The sequence below is a fragment of the Emydura macquarii genome, unplaced genomic scaffold (assembly GCF_026122565.2).
Source record: "Emydura macquarii macquarii isolate MOO-44397 ecotype Brisbane River unplaced genomic scaffold, CSIRO-AGI_Emac_v2 contig_3128, whole genome shotgun sequence".
Lineage (NCBI taxonomy): Eukaryota > Metazoa > Chordata > Testudines > Chelidae > Emydura > Emydura macquarii.
Genome location: NW_027133265.1, coordinates 215,442 through 238,894, shown reverse-complemented (window position 1 = coordinate 238,894; position 23,453 = coordinate 215,442). Strand labels below are relative to the sequence as shown.

Sequence of the window (23,453 nt, the reverse complement as noted above, 5' to 3'; positions counted from 1 at the left end):
CTCACAGCAGCCCCGGGCTAGAAGTTCCACAAGTTGACTGTACATTGTGTGAAGTAGTACTTCCTTAGATTTGTTTTAAACCTGCTGCCCATTAATTTCATTGGATGACTCCTGGTTCTTGAGCTACGTGAAGGGGTGAACAACACTTCCCTATTCACTTTCTCCACACCATTCATGATTTTATAGCCCTCTATCCTATCCCTGCTCCGTTGTCTCTTCTCCAAGTTGAGCAGCTCCAGTCTTTTTAAATCTTTCCTCATATGGAAACTGTTTCATACTCCTGATCATTTTTGTTGCCCTTCTCTGTACTTTTTCCAGTTCTAATACATCTTTTTTGAGATGAGGCAACCAGAACTGCAAGTAGTATTCAAGGTATGGACATAGCATGGATTTATATAGGGCACTAGGATATTTTCTGTCTTATTTTCTATCCCTTTCCTAAGGGTTCATAACATTCTGTTAGCTTTTTTGACTGCTGCTGCACATTGAGGGGATGTTTTCAGAGAACTATCCACAACGACTCCAAGATCTCTTTCTTGAGTAGTAACAGCTAATTCAGACCCCATCATTTTATATGTATAGTTGGGATTATGTTTTCCAGTGTGCATTACTTTGCATTTATCAGAGTATTTGAATTTCATCTGCCCTGTTGTTGTCCAGTCACGCAGTTTTGTGGGATCCCTTTGTAACTCTTCACAGTCTGCTTTGAACTTAATTATCTTGAGTAATTTAGTAACATCTGCAAACTTTGTCACCCCTCTGTTTACCCTTTTTTCCAGATCATTTATGAATACATTGAACAGCACAGAACCCAGTAAAGACCCTTGGGGACCCCATTATTTACCTCTCCTCCCCATGAAAACTGACCATTTGTTTGTTTTCTATCTTTTACCCTATATTTTAACCAGTTACTGATCTTTGAGTTTCCTCTTATTCCATGACTCTTTACTTTGCTTAAGAGCCTTTGGAGAGGGACCTTGTCAAAGGCTTTCTAAAAGTCCAATTACACTATATCCACTGGATCACCCTTGTACACAAGTTTGTAGATTCCCTCACAGTATTCTAATAGATTAGTAAGGCATAATTTCCATTTACAAAAGCCACGTTGCCTCTTCCCCACATAGATGAACACTATGCGTCTGATTATTCTGACTTTTCCTATAGTTTTAACTAACTAGTTTGCGTGGTTCTGAAGTTAGACTTACTGGATGTAATTTTCAGTCTGGGACAGTTCCTCAGATCTGACACCCGAAAAGAATGGCTCAGGTATAGGAACCTGCCTCTGTATTGAAGGCCGATGAAAGAATTCATTTAGATTTTCTGCAATGGCCTGGTTTTTCTTAAATGCTCCTTTAGCACTTTGATTGTCCAGAGGCCCCACTGATTGTTTGGCAGCATTTCTGCTTCTGCTGTACTTAATTTTTTTTTTTTTTTGTTATTAGTGTGCGTCTTCTGCTAGATACTATTCAAAATCTTTTTTGACCTCTCATTATATTTTTACACTTGACTTGCCAGAGTTTATGCTCCTTTTCATTTTCCTCACTTGGATTTGACTTCCAATTTTTAAAGGATGGCATTTTGTCTCTAACCATCTCTCACTCAGCTCAGCCAGAGTTGAGCTTTTTTGGTCCTCTTCATTTCTTTGTTATAATGGAAGATATGGTTTATTTAAGCCTCTATGATGATTTTTTTTTTAAAGTTTCCATGCAGCTTTACAGGTATTTCACTCTTGTAACTGTTTCTTTTAATTTCTGCTTTAACCTCCTCATTTTTGTGTTGCTCCCTTTGTGGTGAATTTCTTCTTGGGTATTTCCCCCACCACCAAGGATGTTAAATTTAATTACATTATGGTCGCTATTGCGAAGTGGTTCAGCTATATCCACATCTCAGACTAGATCCTGAGCACTCAACAGTGAGTCAGAGGTTAAGGCCAGAAGAGACCCGTGGCTCTCACAGCCCCACACACAGTATGGTGTTACCACTAGCACAGTGAGAAGGAGCAATACTGGCCACCTCACTGCCCATCATCATGACAGGTGCTGACAGGGTCCAAACCTGCATGAGTAGCATTGTGACCTGGTGCACAGGGTTCACAACGTCACTCACTCAATTTTAGCTCTGTCATGATGGAGGGGCCACCGGGCTAATCCTGAGTGGGCAGTGGAACAATCAACACTGCTAGGCCTCAGTGCTCCATGAGGCCAGATCCTGCACCAGGGATCCCACTCTGCTGGGGCCTGCCTGGCCTCACTCTGCTTTCAGCAGCCCATCTCCTCTCAGGGATGGGGAGTCACACTGCACTGGAACGGCTGGGCTGGAAGGCAGGAAGCATGGCATGGACTCTGCAGGGGAGGCAATGAGGCCAGCAGCTGCAGCAGGGACAGCTCCACAGGGATTGCCAGAGCATACCATGGGAAAAACCACTGAGGGCTCCCCTGGAAGGGGCCACCAGATTATCTTGTCCGACCACTGGTATCTCGCAGAGCACCAACACGTTAGACCTGCACACTCAACCCAATGACCAGAATTAGACCAAAGCATTAAAACCCTCAGGAGACTATTGTGTGCCACCAGTGGAGAATAGGAAGGACCGAGGCCACTGCAAAGGAAGGAAATGTTTTAATGGAGATATAACCCAGATAATCCTGGCAAGCGACCCGTGCTCCGTCCTGCAGAGAGGGACAAAAAACCCAGCCACTGCCAACCTGACCTGGTGGAAAATTCTTTCCCAGCCCCACATATGGCAATAATTTACACGCTGAGCAAGAACCAGCCAGTCACGCACCTGTGAAAGAGTATTGTTAGTACCACCTCAGACCACTGGCCCACCCTGTTCAGTGTCCCATTTCCAGCCGTGGCCATCCATGATGCTTCAGAAGGAGACAAACAAATAAAACAAAAACCCAATCAGGATACATAGGGTGGGGAAAATATCCCTCCCTGCCCCCCGGCAGGTGATCGGCTGAAGTACTGAGCATGAGACTTTTAGGAACATAAATGATCTGGGATGGATTCCCAGGGCTGCTGAGACCTGCCCCCCTCCAACACAGGCAATCACATCACATAATCCCACTCACATTTGTCCAGCTCTCTCTCAAAACGAATTATTTGCCTCCACAACTCCAACTAGGAGGCTGTTCCAGAGCCTCACATAATAGCCACCTTAATTATTTTAGCCACCTTAACTTCAAATTAGCAAATTTTTTGTGCAAGAATGATCTTTTTCTTTTTTAATGAAGAAGAATATCAGGAGCCCAGAAAGTTTAAGTCAAATTGGCACAGCAAACTTTGTGCTTGGCAAATAAGGGTTTCTGCTGTTTCAGGCTCGTAGTAGCTTGCCTAGAAAACTTTATGCACCAGGCACATAAGTTTTGCTGTGCGCCATTAGGCTCCCCACTCTAATGCATCTCCTAGGGTGAACAGTGGATTTGAGGAGATCCACAGCACTAAGGTTCTCCTCTTGTACACTGGTGTGTTGCTGGGAAAAGTGCCTGCGCCATGGAGTTGAGACCCTGGGTGACAGTCTGGATCCACTCAAGTCAGTGGTGAAACTCCCACTTCAGTGGGGCCAGGATTTCACCCTCTGATTCTGAGAAACTTGGAGCTTTGCTGGGCAGGTACCTTCTTATGGAGCTCACTTATTCTTCTGCTTATTCCTAGGGAAGAGATTGAGAGCCAAATTCTTCTGTCTGGAAAAAGATTATGCATGATAATCTACATGTCAACACTTTGTTATGTTTTCTACCTTAGCTTCCATTCTGGCTAATATTTACTACGGCACTGTCTGAGACAGAGAAAGAAACATTAATGAAGGGTAATGCTAATAACTTTTTAATACACACACAGTTGAAAAACTACCTGATGGATTAAAATTTGTTCAGGCCTGCAGTACCTCTGCTGGAAGCTTGAGTGGTTGCAACCAAGTAATTTGTAAGTGAGAGGGATCTCCAAATATATTACATACCTGCCTTAAACTTTAAAAATCTGACTTTCACAAAACATTGTCTGCCTGCATAACTCTCCTGAAGTCAGAGTTATACTAGCAGAGAATTTGGCTCACAATCTCTTCCCTAGGAATAAGCAGAAGAATAAGTGGTGTAATTTTTATGGGGATCAGAATTAATTTTCGTGTCTAATAATGGGATTGAAATTTTTTTTCGGTGAAAGCAAGATTAACTATGGAGTTGGCACTAACGCTTTCTTAATAGAAAGAGGGGTGAAATCCTGGCATCATTCAAGTCCCTAGAGGAATTTTGCCATTGACTTTAATGGAGCCAGGATTTCATCCTGGGTATACAGAGTTATGTAGTTTACTAGAACCACCTAGCAAAATTCTTGTGGGCACCTGTCCAGCAAAAATAGAAACTCATTATAAGTTTTGTTATGCAATATATACATATTTCACATTGTGGATAACATGACATGTGACAAGTAAAATCATGAAGTTTCATTCTAAAAACTAACCTGTTTCACACACAGCAAAGCTAAATAAAATGCAACTTCTTTAAAGAAATATTTATCTCAACCAGAATAAATCTCCATTATAGAAATACAAGATTTTTAAATGTTATAATGTAAATACAATTTGTTATCACAGCAAAAAACAAAAGTAAAGATGAACTCAGATCTCTACATATTGTAAGCTAGACCAGATAGATTATGAGTAGACTGAAGACATAACTTATTCAGTTGTCTTGAGTTGCTGTGATTTACTGGCCGAGTGTTGGCTCTCTGTTTCATACAGTAGGGGGTTTTGGAAAGAGATCTTATAACTATTCTTATAGACTGGGTTGCCTGTACAGCATCAGTTGGACAGAAATTGTAAGAATTCATAAATCACAGTACTGCCCAGAGTCATCAAGGACATGCAAATATATTTCACAGTCAACGTCAAGCTCTTCTAATGTAGTAACAAAAATAGAGGAGGACATTTTGGAGAAAGGTTTTAGGAAGTAGTAAATATCTTTAAAGGGAGACAAGGTTATCTGGGATTAGAGATTTTACAAATATTTATGCAAGGTGCTAAAAAGCAGCGTCTCCCTTACTTAAAACTATTTGGACAAGTAGGCTTATGGCTTTCCTCTATATGTAAATAGTACAGCAGCATTCTAAACAGATTAAGAGTAACATCAGTACAAGTCAAATATTTATGTAAGCTACGTGAATTGAAAAGGTATTCTAAGGCGAACATTTTAGCCACAAATTTTAAAAGGCTACAGTGCTGTAGTATCCTGCAGGGGAACATCCTAACTTAACAGGATCATTTTGTTTGGAATGATAAGACAGTTTGAACGATCTATTTCCTGTTACCTAAGAAAGAGGTTCTCTCTCTGTTAGAGCTCAGTTTTATATAGTCACACTGTGCCAGACCCCATCACACATAAGTGCTAGCAAAGGAGCTTTGCAAAATGCAATCTAGGTTAATTTCTCATGCGATACATTGGAAACAGTCAGTGAATTAACATGTTACTGCTTTGCTGTATTTTTATTCTTCGATTCTGATTAAGTAACTTGTGCTCAAATCCTCCCTTCTGCTACTTGGAGGAAAGCGGACCAAAATTGTAGTTAAAGCCAGAGAAAAGAGGTCAAAGGAATAGGGTGCAGAAGAATAAGGTTGCCATGTCGTAACTTTCCAGCTCATTCTTTCCATCACCTGGTAGCTCAGTCAATGCTCATCACAGTACATTCCCCTCTCCAGGCAAGAAGTGTAACTTATAAGCAATTGGCATAGTAAATTACTGCTATCATCATACTAAGACAGTGCAGTCATGATCCAATATCAGTTTGTTATTGATATTGTTGGGGTGGCTCCCAAGACCTTATCCACTCAGTTCCCAAAAACTCAGCTTGACTCCAAGCTCATCACTAAGGTTTCTTTATTGGCGTGCATCAAGCTACATGGAGTTAACCAGACTCACTTGTAGGAAGTGAGTACAAGGTGCACCACACATCCACAACACAAAATCCTTAATCAGCTTTCTAAAACAGACTGCTGCACGTGCTTTCTGTTCCACATTGCATCACACACACTAAGATTGGTTCATTAGTTTCTGGGACCCAATCTCCATACAGATCAAGAGCTGTTCATGCATCACACATATGCTGTCTGTTGCACATTCCTTACTTCCCTACTGTCTCTTGAAGGGTTCGGGGAACACTCAAAACTTTCATAAAATTGGAGGAAAATATAAATACCCTCCTCATTGGGAGACACCCACACACTTTGAATTAAGTTTCAGAAGTTCAGTTTGAAAAATCTGGGCTTAAGGATTTGCCTGTATACCATATCTATGATGAGTGAACTTAAAGAGGTTTGGAGACCAATACATGCAAAAGAGCACCCAAAAAGTCCTGATTCTACCCTAATTTTAACCAAGTTTTCTGTTTTGTACAAGCAAGAATTCAGTTTAGACACTGAACACCCACTGAAACTTAGTGCTGGCATATTTTGTAGGTGAAAATACATTAACTTTATTTCCGCAGGGAATGTGGTCAGTAAAAGAAAAACTCAGTATATAAAGTCTTTCACAACAGATACTGGAGAGGAGCAGAAAAGATCTTTAGTAGGCAGCTGCATTGCCTCCAGTGCAGGATGAACGGCTTTCTTTGAATAAAAGTAGTGCAAAGAATCTTCCTTTATGCTATTATTATTTTTATTATACTGTCTCCTACCATTGTGTACTGCTGCTATTCAGCTTCCACATTTACCACTTTTGATATTTCAGTTAAATGACCCCAGACCCACTAAATACTTTTCCCCAGAATGTCTGTTGGCCAATTTGCAGGAATGGCTGATGCTGTAGAAAATATGCTTGTTTGAACTGGTCCCAAACTAAAACCTAGTCTCTAAACAAGCCCAAACTTTGCAGAAGTTCAGAATTTGATCCAAACCATCTGGCCAACATCTTTATAACAACTCAGTCCAAACCACTAGAACCAAACATCACAGACCTTGAAAGGATTTGGTCCAGATCTGAACTTGGTTAGTGTGGTACCAGGGCACTATTTTGCTGGAACTGCAGGAGTGCAATTAGGAACATAACTTTGCATTACACAAACATCAGTTTCTCTGCTTAGTGTTTCAGTTAAATGCTGCCTGCGATCTTTCTTTTTCTAGGTCTGTATTTTCAATTGGGAGCTGCCAATCCTGGAAACATGCCACTTAGACAGAAGCCAGTATGTATGGTTTGTTCACTGCTTGGCTAGCAGCTTCTCCACCCCTCTATGCTTTTGTGCCATACTCACCACTACAGAATTTTTTATCAGTGGTCAAAAGAAAGAAAGAAGGTAGGTCCTGGATGAGGTCCAGACTTTCTCTTATTCCGTTTACTTGCCCCTAATCCCAAAATCTGGATGAGTGGGACCCCTAGGCATAGCAACAGATTCATTTGGAGGCAATCAAAGTGTTTCAGGATATGAAATAGAGGTTCCCAAACAATTAATAGCTATCAGGATGGCATCCTCCAACATGACTTCTTAGATTGTGTACACTACAATTGCTACTTTCTGACCATGAATATTATCAATCACAGAGTTGTTATAATGCCATTAAGTTTGTATACCCTGAATGGTCTTTTGCACTGGGTATTGTTTGACTTTGCTGGAGAAGGACAAAAGTCTCATTAACATGTATTTAGCGATTAAAGTTAGTACAACTATAACTCTTGTGTACTGAGCCAAATGTGATCATTACCTGCTGTTAAGAAAGCTGACAGTTGAAGCAGATCTGAGTGCTTTTTCCTGTTATCTTGAATCCACTCTGAATGGAAGAAGCCATGTGCAAGACCTACTGAGGTGATCCAGATATAAACTAAGAATTCTAGCTGGTTTTAACTGTTCTCTACTATCTGCATTTGCAAGAAATGGGCACCTTGGACCACAGCAATTGTTATAGTACATGTTCCTGCTGGAGTTTCTGCTTAGCTAGGGATAATGATGGAACCGTTGATGCCCATGCTATGCTCTCTCAAATGCAATGAGGCTGGAAGATAAAGATATATCATCATCTGTAGGTCTATCTCCCAAGGAGTGACTGCATAGATGATTAAGCTGTGCAAAATTCAAACGTTTAAGCAGCCTGTTTCGTTTCAGTTTGCACGTGGACCCACCATACAAGTTCAATGTTCCAACAAACCCAAAAACTCAAAGCAAAAAACTCAGTCAAAAACTCCAAATTTCACATGATTATTGATTGAAACCATAAATCCTGACCCTGGATTTGAGGGATAAGTGTGTTCATATGAAACCCTACTCAGGCTTACCAATTTGAGCTGAGTTTCAGGCATGTTGTAAAGGGTTCACATACAACGATGTTGAATGTACCCTTCAGAGATCTCCCATTCATGTAGAAAGCACTGAGGAGGAGGGGATACTGTTTGCATGGGGACAAGTGAGACTCGAGCAGCATATATGCTGGCAGAACATGAAGAGGAAATTTTTCATTCACTTGGATCCAGAAACTTTGGCTTTTTGGGGATCTCTTCATTAGGGGATACTTATACCTTCCAAATTTGGGGAGTAACACGGGGTGCTCAGTGTGGTATTCAGTTTTACAGCTTCTGTCACACAGGCCTTGCTATCTGGAGATTCACACAGATACTCTCATGCTGAATTTTTCCAGTAATCTCACAGGGTGTTCCAAAAATTAGTCCCATTGCTATGGGTTGTACCAATCAGTTATTTCACTGTGCCTTTTGTCTTCTTGGTGGTCAGTTTTTTCTCCAGGTATCAAATCCTACTGGATTAACAGGCCTACAGGTTTATTAATGACTGGTCACACCGCTTATGTGAAGTGAATCAAAGGCAGGATACAAGATTTGATAGACCACTGGTCTGATCTGCTGTGGGATATCCTATATTTCAAGTATAGAGTCTCGAGAAGAAGCATGCACTTTGTTGAAAAAAGCAATTGGTTAACCAAGGTTAGATCTAGTTCAGAAAAGATCTAATTTTGGTTCAGTTTGATGAGATGGGAGAAAGTATGGGTCAATCCTTATCTTGGCCAAGAAGAGCCCTCATAGCCACTACAGAGAATACCGTATGTATTTCAAAAATAAGTTTTACTGGTGGGTTGATTTAAGCAATTACGCATCACAGGCAATGGGATTTACAAAATTGTCCCTTATAAAAAGTCATGAAGAGAGGTGGAGAGCAGCTGACTTTTTTTTGAGGGGGAAGGGCAGCATCAGATTTTTAATTAAAAATAAAGGAATGAAAAGGTAATTACATACAGAAAATATGAAACTACCTTCAAAACAGAAAAGAAGGGATGCTTTTTGGAGGATTACTGCATCTAGCCTTGTTTGTTTTTCTAGCATAAATTAATACTTTTGTATATCGGGATTTCTGTTTTTAAAAATCCAGTATTTATGTAGGTAAGAAAAATATGTATTGATTATGACACTTCAGTTTATATAACAAACATTTGGTTCCATTAAAAGGATGGTAGCACTCTGCTGCTCTGTATTTTTTTATCTTGCAAATGAAGACCAATAAATAAAGCTGATTAAAAACCAGTTACTAACATTGGTAACTTTTGCATACATTTACGAGCACGTAATTTCAGATGAATTGGTCATCATGTACCATAAAAGGATTTTTTCAGCACTCTTTCCATATCAAAGAAAACATTTGAAAAAACAAAACAATCTAAAACAAAGAATTTGAGCTTGAAACGAAATTATGATAGAAGTTACAGGAAACCCAGAAAAATGAATGCCAAAGTTTTCCCATTAAACCCAGCCAACATTAATATAACAATCTAGGGAAATATCAGAGGAACATTTAGAGCCCTGCTATGATTATCTGAGTCTGTTGCCGCAGTGTAGTGTGACTTAGTATGTCCAAAAATGGATGCTCATGTCTGCACTTAGACACATAAATGCTCATTTAAGCATCCTATTAAAGTGCCCACATTAGATGTTCTAGTCTGTGTGTTGGCTGAATGGTAACTAATCATCCTCCTCAAATTCAAATGTGTGTTAAATGATGCTCATGTCTCTACTGTGATGGGACAATCAATCAGTGGATTCAAGAACAAAACATCAATCCCTGTGATGGGACAATCAATTTAATGATGAAACTGAACATGGAGATTTGAGAAAGAGGGTAAGAACTATAAAGCTTACCTCCTCCATTCTCCTGCCACTACAAACACAGAAATACAAGTCTCAACACGCTTAACTTAGCGAACTATTCACCAGTGTTTTGGGTCCCCTCTAAATTCAGAGTCTCAGTAGAGATCAGCAGTTCCTGTGTGCTAGGAGATGACACTTTGGAATTATGAGCAGGCCTGGGAGTGCAACTGACTCTCAATCTCACACAGCCCACATAGCAGAAGAAATGCAGAGCTTCAGCCTCCCAGTAGGAAAGTGCAGCTATCAACTTACGTTTTTCCCCGTCTGCTTTCTGCTCTCCTTTTGGGTGCAGGCAACCCCCATCTTCCTTGTGGCTGTAGGAGAGTAAAAGAGGTACATTGTGTTAAAGGTTTGATGAATGAATCTGACTGGCTGAAGCCAAAAGGAAGGTGGAGCCAATTTGGGGGGGACCCCCATAAAACTAATATCCAGGACTGAGGCAAATCGGGACTTGGGTTAGGCCAGGTAAGGACCAGAGCTCCTAACAAATAAATCATACTTAAGATTAATAAAAAATAAAGCTATTTATTAATGTTTAATTTAACTAAAAACTAATCTCCTGGTAATTGCTGATACTAAAACCTGAACTTGCGTGGTGTGATTCCCTTGATATTTTTATGGTCTTTTAAGTAGAAAGCACTACCTTGTATATGAAAAAGAAAAGGATCATGTCTAGTTTCTTTCCTTCCTCTCCCATATTGAACCAGGAGCATTGACTTCCTGTACTACAGCTGTTGACAAAGTTTTATCCCCCTCTCACACATTCCCCCCTCCAAGTCCAAGTTAACAGTTTCATAGTTCCTGCAGAACAAAGCTGTTCCAAAGGGATTGCGGAGAAAGAAGAGTTCTGGATGGTACGTTGAGCCAATTCCTTACAGCACTTCAATACCAAGACCAACGTGACCTGGTGCCATTTGGGGAGCCAGTGTAATAAGCAGAGATCTATGGTGATATGAACTCAGCAACCAGTGTTGCTGGAGGCCAAATGCTGCATTCTGTATATGAAATTTGGCATGCTCTCTGATATTAGGTTTTGGAGCCTGTACACCTAGACCAAGGAGGCAAAACACATTTTTTCCACAGACAAAGACAAACACCGCTTTGGCTCAATTGCAGATTGAGCAAGGTGTGACAAGGGGCAGACACGGACAATGGACTACTCATTTGCATCGAGATTCCAGGAAGATCATTTTCATTGTAAATCACAGAATACTGCAAAAACTAGCTTGGCGTTGGTTCCCTGGTGGACACAGAAAACTGAGTATCCCAGGAGGGCTTCCTGACTTTGAAGACAAAGATAAAGTTTGGGGATAAAAAGAACTGCTGAAAGACTTTGGGGCATCCATCACCTGAAAAAACAAAGACGTCAACAGTTTGTACCTATAAACAACGGGTCCTCCTGCTACAACAGGCTGGAGAATGCCGACAACTTGTTGTGAGTAAGAAACTAGGTTAGGCAAAGCTATATCTTATTAGAAATAAATTTTAGACACCAGCAAGCATGTTATTTTTCTTTAGTTTGCAACCCTTTCATAACCTTTTTCATCCTTGCTTGATATCACTTAAGTCTAAGTTCTTCATTAAGAAACTTATTCTTAGTTACTACAAACCATCTCAGTGCTGGATATTGAAGTGGAGCGTATCATGCCAGCTGAGCTAACAAGCTGTTGCGTAGACTAGCTCTTAAATCAGCAGCAAACTTGGTGTTACCTCTGAGTGTCCAGTAAGAGGGATGGACCTTTGCAGGGGAGACTGTTTTGGGGAGACTCAGGACTGGAAGGGCTCTTGGAGTCACCTTGCAAAAAAGCAACAGGGCTGGCAGAAGCCAGGGTGAGACCACAGTGCTGCAAGCATGTTGCTAGTGTCAGGGCTCTGAGCCAAAACTGCACAGCCTATAGGTACCCAAGGTTACAGGGCAGGTAGTGACAGAATCCCTTACTGGTCTGGGTGAACTCCCCACCCCCAAAGCCTCACAGGAGTCCAGAAGGGCCTTAATACCTATTACAAGCATACTCAGGCCCTCTGACAGCAATTCTGGGCCCCAGGGCGGAAGTCAATGGTCCCCCTTGAAAAGGATGGCTGAGGGCCGAGTGGGCTTCTGCTGGAAGTTTTTACTTATTTATTATGTTCCATGAAGGTTTCCAGGTAGTTGAGGAGGCGGTATCTGCTACCCAGCTTCCTGGGTCCCTTGGGAGATTACTGATGAACCAGGAAGCTGAGTAGCAGATACCGCCTCAACCACCCCGGAACCTGCATGGTGCATAATAAATAAGCTTGGCTCGGGGGAGGGCCAGAGAACGCAAGCGGCAGGGACCTTGGCGGCCCTTTTAAATCACCAGGCCCCTGGGCAATTGGCCCCCTTGCCTCCCCCTGTTGGCGGGACTGAGTATACTGTACCTACACAGTCAGTGCAGGACTTGGATTTTAGTATTTTGATGAGCAGGTTAGCCTAGGTGAGCAGTCTTTACAGTATGCACCTGATTTAAACAAGGACATGGAAACACTTATTTTCATCTTGTAGAAGTACAATACTTCTGGGTGCACTGTGAGATGCTTTCTTCTCTAATCTTTTTCTCCCTTTATTAGCATTGACAAAGGGTGAGAATATTCTCTGACGGTGTGGATCACAAATGCCATTTACTGTAAAACATTTTCTAGTAAGTAACACGCCAAAGTATTAGAAAAAATTGTCTTTATATACAATTCCTCCATCCTCTGTCAGGTCCAACGTACACTCGTTTTGCAGTCGCTTCACGCTTCACTAGCAGATAGCAAATAATGTCCCTGAATGTCCCAGAAGAAACTGGAGATCCCTGTTTATAGTACAGCTGGAATGTGGTCCATACATTGCATCACTAAAACTACCTGAGCAATTCAATACAAGTGATCTGAAGATGTTTCATGCGCAAAGAGGATGAGATTCACCAATATAAGAAACACCCTATTTTTGCTAACACTGAAAGAGGTAAAAGCTAAGTAAATAATTCAGAGAGAATTAGTTGTCAATTTTCTCCTTTTCTGCTAGAGAAACATTTGCGATAGGATGGCGAAATTCTTTAAATTAATTATTTTAAATTTGCATATTTCTTCATGTGGCTCCCTCCTCTATATGATGAGCTACTGAACAGTTTGTTCTGAATAGTCTATGGTCAAGACATGAATGGTATTGGTTAGTTGTAAATGTTACATGGTATTATGTCAGTGCCTTGACTGGATGATTTATTTAACTAGTCAATAGAGTGCTAATTTGAATGTCAAATATCACAATCAATACAATTCACATTTTGCTTTCAGCGAACATTTGAGCTTTCAAGCTTCAAATGTGCTATTATGTGAGTATTTACAAAGGGGATCAGAGATTGTGAATGTAAATATGCAGAGGTGAATGTAAACAGGCAATTGTGCATGCAACTGCATATTCTGCACATGTAAAATATAGCTGCATGTGTACATTTAATAATAATGCTTGGCCCTGTTCATTTAAATAGCACTTTTCATCCAGAGGCCTCAAAGTCCTTTTGCAAAGGTGGACATTCTCTCTATTTTGCCGATAAGGAAACTAAGGCGAAAAAGGTTCAAGTGACCTGCTATACAGCTTTGGCAAGTCAACAGCAATAGAGCCGAGAACTGAAGTCAAATTGCAGTGCCCTCTCCTCCGCAACATTCTGGCTTCTCCCCACATCCTTTACCCCCATTTGATTGTGCCGTTAGACAAGAAAAGACTCCAACTGCACGATTCCAGGAGTAACCCTGGGAGGCATTTTGCCTCAGAGACACACTTTTCTCCAGGGCAGGGGAATAGTGTTCGTTGCTGTATTGTATCATTAGCAAATCACTACTCCCCACACATGGCTCAGCTGTGCTGGCCAGTGTTGTGTGGGGGAGGGGAAAGGGCAGGGCAAAGCCAGTGCTCCGCCCACTCCTTACCCACCTGCTCCACAGAGAGAGAGTAGCAGGTGCACAGCATCCTGTCCATCCTGAACAGCCAGACCCGAAGTCCCAGTAGCTCACAGTGAGGGAATTGAGGAGAGGTTTCCTTACTCTCTCCTTATAACCCTGCATGGGTATGTAGTTCAAGTCATAGTCCGGCCCTTGATGACCTAATCGTGTCAATGTTAGAGAATGGTGCCATTTTCTTTTGTTAGCTTACTGGAGTTTCTCCTCTCCTCCAGAGTCATTTTGTTCCCTTGAAGGCGTAAGCAGGACCGTATGTCTATGTGAAGTGCAGTAGCAAGAAGGTTTTACTGCAAGACCTCATGGGCAGGCCGTGTGCCTAGCTCTGTTATGGCGCCTTCAGGACCATAAAAGTGTATTTTACAATAAAGAAGAACAAACATTAGTGCCTGGCACAAGTCACAAAAGCAAACACTGGGCATTACTTCCACTAATGAGAGCACATCAGCATGGGAGGTTCCTTTCCGTTGCTTGAATGATGTAGCCCCACAGCCAACAGTAAAGGTTAAACTCAGCATTTTTTGACAACTGAAGTGATAAGGCGTTTTTGCCCCTAACTGTTTGGAGCAAGAGTTCATGGCAGCCTAATGTAGCTTGAGATAATAAAATAATGGATAACGGATGTAGTAATGCCTCAGATGGAGAGAGATTTACACCTACCCCACACACTGCCACTCCTGACTTCCTCGAAAGGTAGGTGTGACTGTATATGTACCACGTCTTTAAATTTTCAGCTGGAAATCAGGCTGATTATGCTGGGGAATGTTTGATCCTGCAAGGTGCTGACTAACTCCTGAAGGTGGAGAGATCAGTGGAAGCTCTCTCTGATGCAGTACTCCCCTTTACGAATACTTGTATTAGAATATTTCATGCCTATCTCAACTTACTGGTTTATTAACTTAATTACAAATCAATAAAACTACACTTCTTGAAAAAGATAGGACAAACCCTGTTAAAGCTACAGATTCTTTCAAATTCATTTTAAGTCACTCTTAAGAAAATCAGTGAAATAATTCAGAGGATGATTTCCCCTCACTCTCTCCTACCCCCATGGATGGAAAATGCAGATGGTATTCTGCAACGATGATATGTCTCACAAACATTTAGCAGGAGAATCTGTGGCCCCTTCAGATCAGTCTGTGAGCTGACTATTTAAATGCAGCAATAGAGTGAAACCTAACAAGAGACCTGCCTTCTGATGTGAACTCGTGGCTGAAAGACTTCCCCACCAACATCCCCAGTTCACATTGGCCCCAATTCTTGGGGCTGGCCAAGTTCCACTTAGTACAGGACCCGAAGGGAATGATAAAAATTGATCTATAAGCCACATTTACTTCTCCCTCCCCCAGTTCCTAGGAAAGCTGGGGGCTACTCTGGCTACCAACATTGGGAAACCATGTGGAGGCAGCATTGAGTCAGCTGCCTATGCCACTCTGAAAGTTTCCCAAGGGGAAAATGAGTTCAGCTGCCCATTTAGGTGAAGTTTATGGTCTGGTTGTGCCAGCACAGCAGCAAAGACCTGGATGGTAGGCCAGGATCTGACCTACTGAGTACAGTTCTGCTCTACCTTCCTTTACCAGAGGTGGTCATCTTATAAATAACCAGTTTTTGTGGGTCTCAATAGATCACATAACAGGTACACTGTAATAAGTTAAGTTTTTCTAATACTGTGCTAAAGTTAAATATCCAAGGTAACCGAAATACTGTTATGCTGGAATCTTCAAATGGAAACCTAAGCCTCCAAAAAGGATACCCATAGCATAACCATTTTCAGGAGAATTTACTGCAAAATAGCAGCTTTATTGCATTTCTTCAAGGGTTTAAAAAGTATTCTTATCATGCATTACAGCTACCCTCAAACATATACAATGCAACAGTGTCAGCGAGTCCACTCACCCCAAGCAGCATCTTCTGCTGGCTGTCCTGGGGTTAGCTCCACCTGCTTGTATTCCCCTTCTGGCAGGGTTTTCTACTGTCTTGTCTCGCTCTACTGCTCTGCTCAACCCAGGTCTGCAGCTTCTTCTCTGTGGCTTGGCCCTCCGGCCAGCTCACTAAAGTCCTCCCCTTCCGGGAAATTCAAAGTCTTTCCATACCCACTGTTTGGCTGGCATCTCCAACGCCCTTGCCACTTCACAGCAGCTGGTAGGGGAAACCAGGCCCACTCTCTACACTGGGTTGCAGCCCAAGGACCCTACAACAAGCAGCTGCAGTCCTTGTGCAGTCCAATCTCTTGCTGCTGTTTCCCTGGGCTTCCTACTACATAGCTGGCTTTTTCCCTTCTGGGTTTGCCAGACTTCAACTCCCAACACCCAGGAAGTGACTGCAGCCTACTTCCCTGCAGTTTTTCCCAGCAGCAACAATCTCCCTCTGAGCACCCAGCTGCCTGGCTTGATGTAGGCCCTGCCTGTTCTTGCACAGGCCAGCCTCTCCTTAATTAGCTGCCTCCAGCCTAAATTTCCCCTGCTTGCAGTCTAATTATTTGATTGGGCCCACCTGGCCTAACTGAACTCTTGCAGGGAAGTCCACCCCATCACAAACAAAAAGAGTAGATTTAGCAGCACCTGATGCATTAGCCTGGTGACAGGCCAGCTATAGTGATTCAAAATTCTGCAGAGAGCAAGAGAGAGATACACTCTGCTGTACTGGCATATTTGTACTTACCACTAATGATATATATGAAAAAAAGATAGTAAATTACCTTTGGAAAACTATATTTCAAGTAGCAAAAACTCTGAAAACTTAAAAGGGACACAAGTTAACTTGAAAACAAATCAATATGTAAAAAAATTAGTTAAAAGTAGTTTCAGGTAGTATACCTGGTTCTGAATTCTCTGCCAAATTTTGTGGTTGTACAATCATATCTTCCTATTTAAAAAAAAAAAGTTTCTCTCCTCTGTTGCTGTGTGAAAGACACAAATAAGTAAGGGACACTTACTAACAGAGTGACTACATGGGGAGAACAGTAAAACTGACTACACACACAGGGTGAAATCCTGAGCCTACTGAAAAATTCAAAGCTCCCATTAACTTCAGTAGAGCCAGTATGTCAATCCAGAGTTTTCAAATGCACAAAGTAAACAACCTTTAAAAAAAAAAAAAAAAAAAAAAAAAAAAAAAAAGTTAGTCTTATCTCCTTGAGTTATAGAAATCTTGGGTCAAATCCTGGGCTGTGTTCAGTGCTGAAAATAAATATAATCTCTATTTAATACAAAATTCAGAATTACTTTGTGATGTACCTTACAAAATATGGTTTTACCCCCATTTTACAGATGATGTGACTAAGGACAGGGAGAGTGATTTGACCAAGAGTAAACAGAAAAGTCAATGGCAGAGTTGGGAATAGAACTCAGGTTTCCGGACTTCCGATTTCCTGCTCTGATAATTAAACCATGCTACAATCTTGACCCTTTAAAATGCCATCTGCCCTGCAGGAAAGGTGGGTATTTTTCACAGGAACTCACTGATTCAGAAATCCCCCTGCAGAGCAGGTGAGCTTTTAAAGGGCCAGGACTATACCTCGAAGTACTTTGGCAGCTCTAAGTATTTTCTTCCTGTTTAGGAGGGCTGTTGGCAGGTTTAGCAAACCTGCAGCCTGTTATGTCTTTAATCCTAAGCTTCTTGCCATACATCCCGCTCCTGAATAAGCTATGTTTCTGTTTAATATTAGTCTTTTTCCATGTGAGATGGAGAAGATTTGTTGTCCTGTAAGGAAGTAAAGATGCTTTGGTTCACTGGATTGGTCTTTTGATACAGACAAGGGGGAAAAAAGTGTTATTGTAACTCTGACAGACAGAAACAAGGCTTCAATGCACACACGAGACATACAGTTCCTGGGTCTGACACAGGATCCATTTACAACAAGGCCAAAGATCTGTAATTCTTCAGTGCCTGGAGAATGAACCCTCAAGCACAGCCTGTGGTTTCTTCTTGCAATAAATCTTTGAGCACTGTACTGTTTGGAAGAGTAAACAGATTTTTTAATATTAAGGGCTCATGTGTGTGCCTTGTAGGCACAGTCCATAATAAGGAGTGGTGCAAAACATCCCACCCAGTCCTGCCACAGAGAGCTCCCAGTATGCAGATTCCGCCTGCCCACTTTAACACTCCATTTAAGGGATGCAGCTTCCTTCCCTCATCGAGTCTATCCAGTTCCGTGGACTGGACTAGACTGGAGGTGGGGGAGGGTGAGAAATGGCTTCATCTCCATCTCTTCCAACTGCCTGGGGAAGCACTGAGGGGAGAAGTCCCTATACTCTCTGAAATTGTGCATGTCCCTTACCCAGTCTGCACATGATGCAGGGGGGCATAGGGGAGCTCCCTGTGTCCTCCCCTTCCCAGTTTTGCCAAGTCCCAGCATTCAAAGATCATGAGTTAGACCCCTAAAATCATGAACTTTTAAAAAATAAACTGAGTTTTTTATTTGCCTTTTGGATTTGACTTTTTAGGGATCAGCTTTTCAAGCTCCCGCCCGACCCCCCTCCCCCCCCCCCAACCACGAAGGCCAGAACTTGCACTGGGGGGGGAAGGGTGAATCTCACGTGATCACATGATTCCAGGAGCTGGAGCTTTAAAGGAAAGCACTGACTATCACAAGACCTGTGATAAAATTGCAAGAGTTGGCAACAACTCATTTCACACTCCTATAGAGCCAAGCAGGCTCTGGCCCTAAATCACTGGAATCAAACACAGCAAGCAGAAAGGACCTGAACTGATTTTAGGATAAAACACACACCCAAAATTTTTAAACCCTTCTTTGAAGACAACAACTGACACTTCCTTTTCAGTAACTGAAGTTACCAGATGTTAAAACAAATTGAACTGCATTCAGCTATGAAACGAAACGTAACATCAGAACCTATTTTTCCTCCTGGACTTCCTGATTCAGGAGAGTCACACTGCATTGTGGATAGTCAAAGAAAGAAGTGTCATGGTAGCACTGGAATGTTTGCATGATCTAGCAGACTAGTTATAGAGAACGGCAAGGGTAAATAAAACACAGGCTAGAACGACCACAAATGAATTAGAGGTGACATTTCAGCTTGGAGGCTTTCCCTGAGCATCCAGACAGACTGTGCCAGTCATGTCACTTTACATTATTTGACATGTCACACAATGTGACCAATACAGCCTGACAGAACACACAGAATATTAATGAAACTGTTCTTCCAGAAAATGGGAAAGAAATCAGTTCCCCCCAAGACACCATGCTTAGTAAGTTGAGGATAATGGGAAAAAAATGTTTTCTATACATCGTGTCCTGCTGTCCTGCTACCTAAAGAAGAGTTATTTAGTTGTTTACTATCCAAGTCCTTTTCAAATTAACAGTACAGATTAGATGCGTACTTCCATATTTGAAGCAAAACAATACAAACTGCTCTTTCGTGCAAGTGATACACAACAGCCACTAAACGAAACGTTCTGTTGACTGACTGGACATAATGAGTAGAGTAGACATGCTAGATCCGGAGTTTAGGAAAGCATTTGTTACCATGACTCATGAAATGTTGCTTGAAAAATTGACTAAATATGTCTGGTTAGCCTTCAAACCAGAAAATGAATATTTTAATTTTGGACCAAAAAAGAGACAGTTTCAAATCCAAGAGGCATCACAAGTAACAACTTGGGACCTAAAAAGCTAGAGGCTGTGTGTAGGGGTGAGCAGAAGTCATACGTTACTGGGCGCTCAGATGAATATAAACACACACACACAGGATTACTCACTGTAACCTTTATCAGAGTGAATGCAGAGCCATTACTCCTGTAAGCTTAAGACATCAACGCACTACAAAAGGGAGCTCCATCTTAAAACTTATTTTGTGATTTATCAAACATCCCTTCCTTCATTACCAAATATTTAAAAAATGCATTGAGATAGTACTAAACCCCCCACTAAATAATACTACAACAGCACATGCAGTTCTACAGAGATCAGTTGGTCACAAACCCTTTTTCTTTGTTGAGCACTGATTTAGGAAATATAAATGCTCTTTTAATTCACTGTGTACATGTACGATAGGAAATGCTACTAGCCCACACCTTAGTATTAAGGTTGCCCAACCCTTTCAGTTATAAGGCCCTGTTTTCAGTTGCTTGTAAATTTGCTAAAACTTCAACTGAAATTCTCTGTACAAACGAGTGTCTGCCTCTGGCTGAATGGTTCTGGATAATATCAGTCGAAATGGAAAAGCTGTTTTCCAGAAAATGGCTAGGGGAGAATGCACTATCTTGCCCATATTAAAAAATTCTGGCAAACTTTTATTTGAGTAACTCTAGTTCCTCCATACTTTGGCAAAGGGACTTCAAAATCTGGCGGGGGCAGACTCCGCATCGGAGATGTACCTTTTGCCATTCCCATGAACGTCTGCCCAAGTCTGGCCAAGTTAGAAGCCTTTGAAAAGCTGCAGTTCGTACATGCTCAGTAGACACTTGCCAGAGATTTGCAGCTAGATTCCCCAAGTATTCCAACTGCACTCAGCATGCTTCAGCCCAGGGCTGGCCAGGACTTGAGCTACAACTGCAGCCTCGACTGGTCACCAGAGCAGGGGCACTGTCTTTCCTGTGCTCTCAACTCACTCCCAGCTGGGCTCAGGCGGTATGGAGGAGGAAGCTGCTTAATTCCAATGAAAAAGAACAAGAGGTGGCAGACCTGGGAATGGTGAAGGCAGTAAGGGTGACCAGACAGCAAGTGTGAAAAATCAGGACAGTGGGTGGGGGGATAATAGGCGCCTATATAAGACAAATCCCTGAATATCAGGGCTGTCGCTATAAAATCAGGACATCTGGTCACCCTAAAGGTAATAGATGGGACAAGGAGCCAGAGGTGGGACTGGAGGCCGGCAGGGGGCGTAGCAGGGGGAACTTGGACTAGGAACCAATGGAGTGGGGGGAAGGGGAGACAGATCTGACAAGGAACCAAGGTGCAGGGGGGAGAACTGGGACTAGCTGGCCAAAAAGACAGGGACAAGGACCCTGGTGAGCCAGTGAGCTTATACAGGGAGCCGGGGAAGGGAGACATGGAAGTATGTGGGTGGAAGAGTGACTGAAGGCCAGGATGGGGAAAAAAAAGATCAGACTAGGAGCAAGGATGGAGGGGAACTGGGACTTCCTTGACAAAGGGACTGGGGAGCAAGGAGCCTGGGGTTAGGGGAACTGGGAATGACTGGGACAAGGAGACCAAAAGAAGAGGCTAGGACTGGTTGGGCAAGAAGACTCGGAGTGTCTAGGAGAGAAGAATGGGGCAGGGAGGAGAAGCTACAGGTGGGAAAGAGACAGGACTGGGACAAGGCCAGGGTAGTGGGGATGGGACAGAAGGGATCACTGTTGGGGTGGGTGAGAGAAAGAGTGGGCAGAGGAACCTGTGCCCACAAAAGCACACGCCCCTCCCAAGTCTGGAATGGAACCCAACCTGTTTCAGTTTTATCATCTTCTGCTCAGCCAATATCTGTGAAACCCATTGGCCAAGAATCACATCCCTCTCTCATGCTAGACCACAGAGCAGGACAACCTACTATTGCTATCAGTCTGTTCGCTCAAGTTTCAAAGGTCTGTGTAGCAGTTCCAATGGTTTCAACCCTGCTGATGAGCCAGGTGGATATCAAGATGATGCCACATGAAGGCTCCTGCTGTCGGGAGCCTGGGGCTGATAGCGGAAACATAGGGCTGAGAGCCGGGGCTCCTGATGTTGGCCCCGCACGTGGTGGGGCTCCTGCTGTCAGAATTGGGATGAAAGCCTAATATTGCAGAATCCACAATATCACAAGTAGGGCCTTAATGATCACATGCTATTCTTTCCATGGGACCCCCGCTTCATTCAGTGCACAGGATTGACCTGCCACTTGTCACAGCTAGTGATCAGGGTTGTGTACTTCTAGATGTAGTGGTCTATAGGAGCCACGCATCCTTTGTTTCAGAAATTGGTGATCCCAGCTCACGCCAGCTGCTAAGGGAGGGCTCATCCAACCTCAACCTCCTGCAGCGGCAGCTCATCATAGCCCCTTGCTCCTGCAGCTATTGGGCCATTCCCCCTTGTGCATGGGCTTGAGCGATCTGAGAGATGTGGTGGTATCAGCAGTCTGAAGGCACCGCAGCCTTTGCCAGCGGCTTCCTATACGCACTAGACAAGGGGAGGCGCAGAATAGAACCCGTGTAGTGCGTAGCAAGAGAAGGCTCTGGGCACAGAACAACTAATAGTGTAACCCTCTGACAAAAACAGGGGCCCAGCCAGTTCAAGGTGACTCTAGCCATCCCTGCTGGGGGCTGCCAGCAGTGCCCTCCTTCATAGCAAGGAAGAAATAATCAACTTACGGTGTAAGCCGAGGCAGCTTTTTGCTAGTGAGCTAATGAAGTGTGGACTCCCATGACAGCACTACGTGGCTAATCCCCATCCCCGCATCTTTACTTGTGATACAAATAGCACCATCTCTCACTTCTCCCGAAGCCTGACTGAGATCAGCACCTGAATGAAAAGGAGCTGCCTGGAGACAAACTTGGAGGTAATGCTGGTGGGAAGAGTAGATCTATCCGCCAGAGTCTCTTTGCATCTACTGAGGGACTCTGTCCCAGATTGCCAGACCCGTTTTCAGTTTAGGGATCTTTCTGACTCCTCACTATGGTTGGATATGCAAATATGTGCAGCTGCAAGAGTGCCTTCTTCCATCTATGGATGTCCAAGAGAATTACCCCTCCAAATTGGCGACGGGATGGGGAATGCCCAACTCCTGCCTTTCTGAATGGACAGTGTCAATAGTATCAATTTTGTGTTGTATCAAAGATTTGCAAACTGTTGTACAGTGACACCAACCCTCTTATAAAACAGAGTTCCAGGCTCAAATACAGCTTACAGAGGCATGTTAACAGTACAAAGACTAATTCTTGGTCTGTGAAGGACCACACACAAAAACTCCATAGTGATCAGTGACCTAATACACTTTAAGGAATGGCCAGGTTTGAAAAAGCTGCTTATATTAGACCTCTTTACAAAACAAAATACATACTATCAATGCAGGCACCAGCTTACTAATGTGTGCGTTGGCTAAATATACAAGAGAAAAAAATAATTGTATTTTTCCTTGGTCCTTTTAATCATTTCCAGTTTCACAGGTTAAGGAAAACTAGTCTGAAGAAATACCCAAAGATTTCATTACTTCCTTATATAGTAACAAAGGCTAAGAGTGAATTATTATTATTCTATGTAGTAGTGTCTGGTCTGGCTTGTTCTATCTTGTGTATTATCGGATCTCTCTATGCTGTCCATATTTTGCAACCAACTTGTGGTACAATATTCCATACACCAGATGTATGCAATTGTTGATTTAAATTCTGATCCTCCAAGATGCTGAGGACCCTTAGCTGACCCCCTTAAAT

The 23,453-nt window shown here is 42.6% G+C and overlaps 1 long non-coding RNA gene across 5 annotated transcripts in view; it reads right to left on the bottom strand.

Moving 5' to 3' along the window:
- LOC137141993 (uncharacterized) overlaps positions 1-23,453 on the bottom strand; it is a 98,125-nt gene that overhangs the window by 7,242 nt on the left and 67,430 nt on the right. For 4 of the 5 annotated variants that reach the window (XR_010916809.1, XR_010916813.1, XR_010916812.1 and 1 more), the window contains one exon: positions 10,389-10,450. This is a non-coding gene — a long non-coding RNA (uncharacterized lncRNA). Of the gene's footprint in view, positions 1-10,388; positions 10,451-15,986; positions 16,478-23,453 lie in introns of those variants that run through there. The other variant, XR_010916811.1, reaches the window with a different exon arrangement.